We start from the raw sequence: 6057 nt of genomic DNA on the forward strand, positions 1-6057 counted from the left end.
CAAAATCCAATTCCCAAGTCCGTTCCCATCCTGGAACTTGGTACAAAATTCAAATTCCAAAATACAAATTCCGAAATCCAAACACAAACTCTCATAACGGATACCACCATTGGTCTCCGAAGCCTATTTCCAATCAAAATGCCATTAAGTAATCCAAATTCGGGCGCCGACCCACAAAACCGAGTATCCCGGGCCCCGACCATTAAAAACCGAGTTCAAAATGTATAAAACTTCGAAAGCGATGCATTCAAGTCGTCAAAAATCCAATCCTTATTCTCCAAGAAAATCATATTTTGCTAAAGGCCAAAGTACAATCGTACAAATTGCCAACGCGCCTAAAAAGGACGGTGTCATCGTCCTTCATTTGACAGCCAACGCAACGCCAGGTGTTCCAGGCCTCCTGCGCCAGGCGCATGCTAGTATGGCGATTTCCAGCCATGTTCCTATAAAACCCCCAATTTTACACAAATGAGGGAGGAGAAATCAGAAAACAGTAACCATAACGTTGTAATTCACAAATTTCACCTCTAAATACAAATCTCTCCAAAATCCAAACTTCCTAAAATCTATAATTTCTAAATACTTAAGCAATTTGGAAAACACCTTTGAAGCATCAACCTAGAAAAACTAGGTAATCCGAGTCCATATCATTATTTCTAATTTCTATGTTTTAATCTTCAAGCGTTTTCAATAACCCAATGATGTTTAGTGGGTTCATAACTCATGTAAGCTAGGATTTGTACAAAAGGAGTAACCTTTAAGGGGGTTCATACTTGAATCCCCCTTAAAAGGTCTTCCATACTCCATTTTAAGTTTCAAGTTTCAATCTTTAAGCTTTGTTTTCAATAAAACATGATTAGTATGTTGAGGCTTTCATACTTATTAAAAGTTTTCCTTACAACAATCATCATACAAATCTTCAGAAAACCTCAACTTTATGAAAGTTAAATGATGTTTGAAGAAGTGCAATGGTAGTATTTTTGGGATTTGTATTTGAGAGTAATGGTAGGTGAGGATCTTTGTAAGTTGAAATTGAATTTGAAACATGAGTTTGATTTGGAATTTGAATTTGGAATTCGAAAAGGGAAGTGTTTTATGTATAGAAGATAAGACCATAAAGATTTGAATTTGAAATTTGAAGGTTTTTGAATTTTTGAACTTGAAAACCCGGATTTATGCTGCCATGGGTTTAGGGCATTTGAAGTTGGGATTGGAGCTTGATTTTTGAAGGGTTTTGAATAAAAATTTGGAATTTAAAAATCCGGCATTACGCCATCATGATTTGGACATTTGAACTTGGGATTTTGAACATAGAATTTGGGCTTTAAAGCTTGATTTGAAAATTCGACATTGCAACGCCGTTTGGAATTTTTTGAAACTTAAATTTGGAAATTTGACTCGAAAATCCGGCATTAGGACGCCGTTGGATTTTTTGGCATTTGACTCGTAAATCCGGCATTATAACGTCGTTGGATTGGATTTTTAAATTTGGGATTTGTGCATGAGGCGTGTTTAGGGGTTTTGAATCAAATGGAGTGGCACTCCTAGAAGACCTTAAATCGGCGATTTCAGATGCATGAGGTTTGAATGATGCTCCTAGGGGTTAGGTTTCCTAGTTGGAGGCTAATGGTTTTAGCAAAGCTAGAACTCAGAGTTAGCCATTCACGCGTGCAAAGACACCCACACAATGCACAAATAGCACGTTTTCACACTAGCATGAATATGAATGCGACATGCAAAGTTCTCACCCTAAGGTCGGTCTAAGTTTTGTGTGATGCAAGTGGTCGGCTTAGGAGGAAAAAAGGTCCTTGATTGAGAGGCGGATCCGGTAATAAAGCACCTCCACCTAAGGGATGTGCTTGTTAGAGGACGACCTCCATGCAAGATGTCAGGAACATCACACAAATGTCAAGGTTCGGTGGGCTCGAAAGTGGTCAAACAATTTGGTCGGAAAACGTATGGAGAGTGACCACTCCTTTACCCCCGGGGCTAGCCCGAATGTAGAACACATTAGTATGGGCGAAGGTAGAAATTCATTTTGCACAAATAGTATTTTCCAAAATATGCATGAGATGCCTAGAATCATAATTGTATTTGAATTTTGTTTTGAAAAGCCTACCTTTCGGCGTTCATTCTCGAAGTTTGGGAGCTCTCTTTCGAAGTTCAATATTTGAGCTAAACTCCCATTCGAACTTTCGGCAGATTGGGCAAAGGGCCACTATGGGCCACTACGCCAAGTGCAGACAGCAGCACCAGGTGTTGTACCAGTGCCCAACGCCCCTGCCAGCGCCCAACGCTTGAGTGTAGCAGTGGCAGTTTGCCCAAATTTGTTTGTTGTTCAAATCTGAAGTTTAGGACTCTCCAGCGGAGCCGCCAGATTGTAGGGTTTTTTTTTTTCCGTACATTTATACTTTGCTTTTGGTAAAATTGTATATGTTGTATTTTTGAATTTCGAAATGCAAGTTAAGGGAATTTTATGAACCCCAATTAGGACTCATCAAAGACCTAAACTTTTTCTGGTTTATCGAAGAGGAAAACTCGTAGTTTTGACTTGGTTTTACAATCCCACCCGATCAAAGGGAGCCAAAATCTAGAGTTGTCCTAATGACGTTAACCGGTTTTGAATATATGAAATATGAAAACTCAATACATAAAAGTCAACTTAAAGACCCTACGATGTAATCCCCCGTGAATTTATAAAGTTTATTAATATATTATACGTATAGTTATTTATATTTAAATAAAATTGGTGAATTTTAGTAATAAATATATATATTTAATGTATATTTATTTTATTTAAATACATTTTAAATATTTTAATGATTTATGAAATCAAATAATTTTAGAATCATAATTCGAAAACGATTTGAAACATAGAAACACTTCAGTTTTGGAAAAGTACTTCTAATCGCTTTTGGATTCAAACACAAAAATCAATTCTTATCCTAGCCCAATTAGTAAAGCTCACAAGTAAATAAACCCCAAACCCCAAAGTTACTCACAATTATTCTCTCTCCTCCCAACTCACAAACCCACAAAAACAAAAAATAAATCACGTAACCCTCTTCCTCTCTTTCACGTGTACCTACGCACGTTAGCAGCCAGTCCTTGGTTGTTTCAGCGTCGCCGACCAACCGCCACCCGACCACCATCGTTCCACCTCCAGTTGGTAACTCCTCCTCCTTCTCTTTGTTCTTTCCTTCGCTCTTTCTTGCCGTTCTCCTCCTCACTTCGTGTCCCTTCTTACTCAAGGCAGCGACCCGCACAACCACCGATGTCACCATCGACAGCCACAACCGCACAACCCAGTCACGTCGCGGCACTAGCCGTCGCAGCTTCCCATTCATGTTGTCGCTTTCCTGCTCCTCCTCTTTGTTTATTCCTTGCTCCACACACGTCTCCCAATGATGAGCGGCATTTATGTCGCTCTAAGCTTCGATTTTCTTATTATTTTCTTATGATTTTTGGTGATTTTAGGTAGTGTTTTTGGCATTTATATGTTCCTATTTCACTCTTGTGCTTTGTAGTAAAATATTGAAGGAAGGTGGAAAACCGAGTAGAAATGGGCATGAAGCAGCCCATGTGCGATCGCACAGGATTTTTGTGTATTCGCACATGGAAGAAGAAAAGATATTGAAGCAAGCAAAGCTGTGCGATCGAGCTGCTGATGTGTGCGATCGCACAAAAACGCAAAAACCTTACAGGAACTCTTCCACTTTGCGTGTGATCACACAAGATTTTTGTGCGCTCGCACGAAATTCTTGTGCGCACACACAGAAATGCCATGCGACCACACGACGAAATTTGAAGAATTTGGCTAACTCAGGTGTGTGCGATCGCACCAAATACTCGTGCGCTCGCACGTCACAAAGAAAGAAATCGTCGCTCTACCCGTTCGCACAAAATATATGTGCGCCCACGCCGGTTCGTTCGCACCTGGGTCTGTGCGATCGTACACCAATGCGGGCTGGGCACTTTTCGAGTTTTAAAAATCTATTTCGGGAAACATATAAATACATTTTCTTATTTTATTTTTAGGAGTAAGTTTTTCATAATTAGTTTTTTAGATTTTAGATGTGAGTTATTAGTTTTATGCTTTGATTTTAGAGAGAGAAACTCAAGAATCCATTCAATTTTGAAGATAATTGCAGAATTTTGTTGAAGCTTCATTGTAATCTCTTTTCCTCATAATCTGTTTACTTCTTTTAATTAATTCCTTATTGCTTGCTTTGAATTCTTGAAATTGTTGATTGTTTGTTGATTGTTGATTGATTTTGCCTTTGATTCTCTTCTTCTACTCAATTCTAATTACTAGCTTTCTTTTCATCTTGATTTTCCAATTCCATGGCTAAATGAAACTCTTTGATTTCATTCATTAGCATAATGAGTAGTGAGTAGATTTTTAGTTAGGATTAGGGGTAATAATTGGGGATTAATTGGGTAATGTAGAGGTATTGTGTAGAATTGTTGATGCAATTAAAGCTTGATATGCAATTTTTGGGATTCCATGTTTGAATAGCTTTATAGTTGCAAATGCTATACTAGTCTTTAGAATTGGGGCTTCCTTCATGAATTTGTCAGGACATTGAGGATTTATGTTGGATTTGAGGTAACTAGGTGATCTAAATTCCCATGCTAATTCTAGGGTGACGCGAGAGCGTATTTTAGGATTGGATTTGGCAAAGGTCCACTAACCGAAAGGGGTGCCGGACCATATTAGTTAGTTGCTCCCTAATTTTGCATGTCCTTGCATTGCCATGATTGCATATCATCTTGTTATTCCCCGATAAACCCAATTTGACTCCCGATACCCTAGCTCCTTTATAATTTATTGCATAATTCTTTTGATTTTCGTAGTTGTGTCTAATTCCTAAACTTAGTCTTCTAAACTAGCTTGATCTTAAACTCGAAAATGAACCGTTCTCTTGGGACGATACTTGAACTTACCACTATAATTCATATAGTGTTTCGGTTTAGGGATTTTTACAAATATTGTTTGATAGGTAGATTTCATCTTCAACGACACGAAAAAAGCCTCATCAAAATGGCGCCGTTGCCGGGGAACAGTTGTTGTTCTTGAGTTTAGTATTAATTGAGTCTAGTTTAACCAAAAATACCAAAAATATTTCGTTATTGCTTTAGTTTTATTTTTCATTGCTCACGGTTGGTTTGAGTTTGTATACAAGATAAGGGGCGAACTCGTTATAGGCCTCTCTACCCTATCGACCTAGAATTAGAGAGGACTTTGCAGAGCTTGAGACGTATCCGAACCCGTTCATCGAGCTACAATCGGTTTGATCCTCTGAGTGAAGTTCCAGATCAAGATCCATCAAGTCCAACCATTGATAGAATGGTTCTTCTGGTTAAGAACTTGGGCATACCGGGAGCCTTTGAGGCAACTTGTGGCATACAAGCCCCCCAACAACTTTGAGATAAGGCCCGCATTGATTACCTTGGTTCAAAGTCACCCGTTTTGTGGAAAAAGTAGTGAATCCCCTCATGAACACTTGAAACAATTTGTACATTATTGCGATACTATTAAACACAACGGGGTGACTTCCAAATATGTTAGGTTGAAGCTATTCCGGTTTTCTCTATTGGGGCGAGCTAGTGATTGTCTTGAAAAGGAGGTCAAGCCAAATTCACTAAGGACTTGCAACGAAGTCACAAGTACATTCCTTAGCAAGTTCTACTCGCATGGGAAGACGACGGAGTATAGGCACAAGATTCAATCCTTTGAGAAAAAGCGTGATGAATCCCTATTTGAGGCTTGGGATCGATTCAAGGAATACCAAAGGGAGTTCCCTCACCATGGAATTCCTAAGTGGCTCCTCCTACAAACTTTCTACTTGGGACTCAACCCAACCTCCAAAAAAAGTCTTGATGCGGGGGCGGGTGGTCCAATTATGAATAAGACGGAGGACCATATTAAGGAGATAATCGAAGATGTCGTGCGAAAATTTCAAGCATGGCATGTGGGGACTAGGAATTATGATAGAAAGGGGAAGTATGAAGATGGCAAGGGTTCGGATTTCGATATAGAGCAAGAAAATATAA

At 39.0% G+C, this 6057-nt stretch overlaps 1 non-coding gene across 1 annotated transcript; it reads right to left on the minus strand.

Moving 5' to 3' along the window:
* Window positions 1-5712: 5712 nt before the first annotated feature.
* On the minus strand, window positions 5713-5818 carry LOC130471071 (small nucleolar RNA R71). The gene has a single exon (XR_008931756.1). It is a non-coding gene; the product is annotated as a small nucleolar RNA R71 (small nucleolar RNA).
* Between the last annotated feature and the right edge of the window lie 239 nt (window positions 5819-6057).

Source organism: Spinacia oleracea, chromosome 3 (assembly GCF_020520425.1).
Source record: "Spinacia oleracea cultivar Varoflay chromosome 3, BTI_SOV_V1, whole genome shotgun sequence".
NCBI lineage: Eukaryota > Viridiplantae > Streptophyta > Magnoliopsida > Caryophyllales > Amaranthaceae > Spinacia > Spinacia oleracea.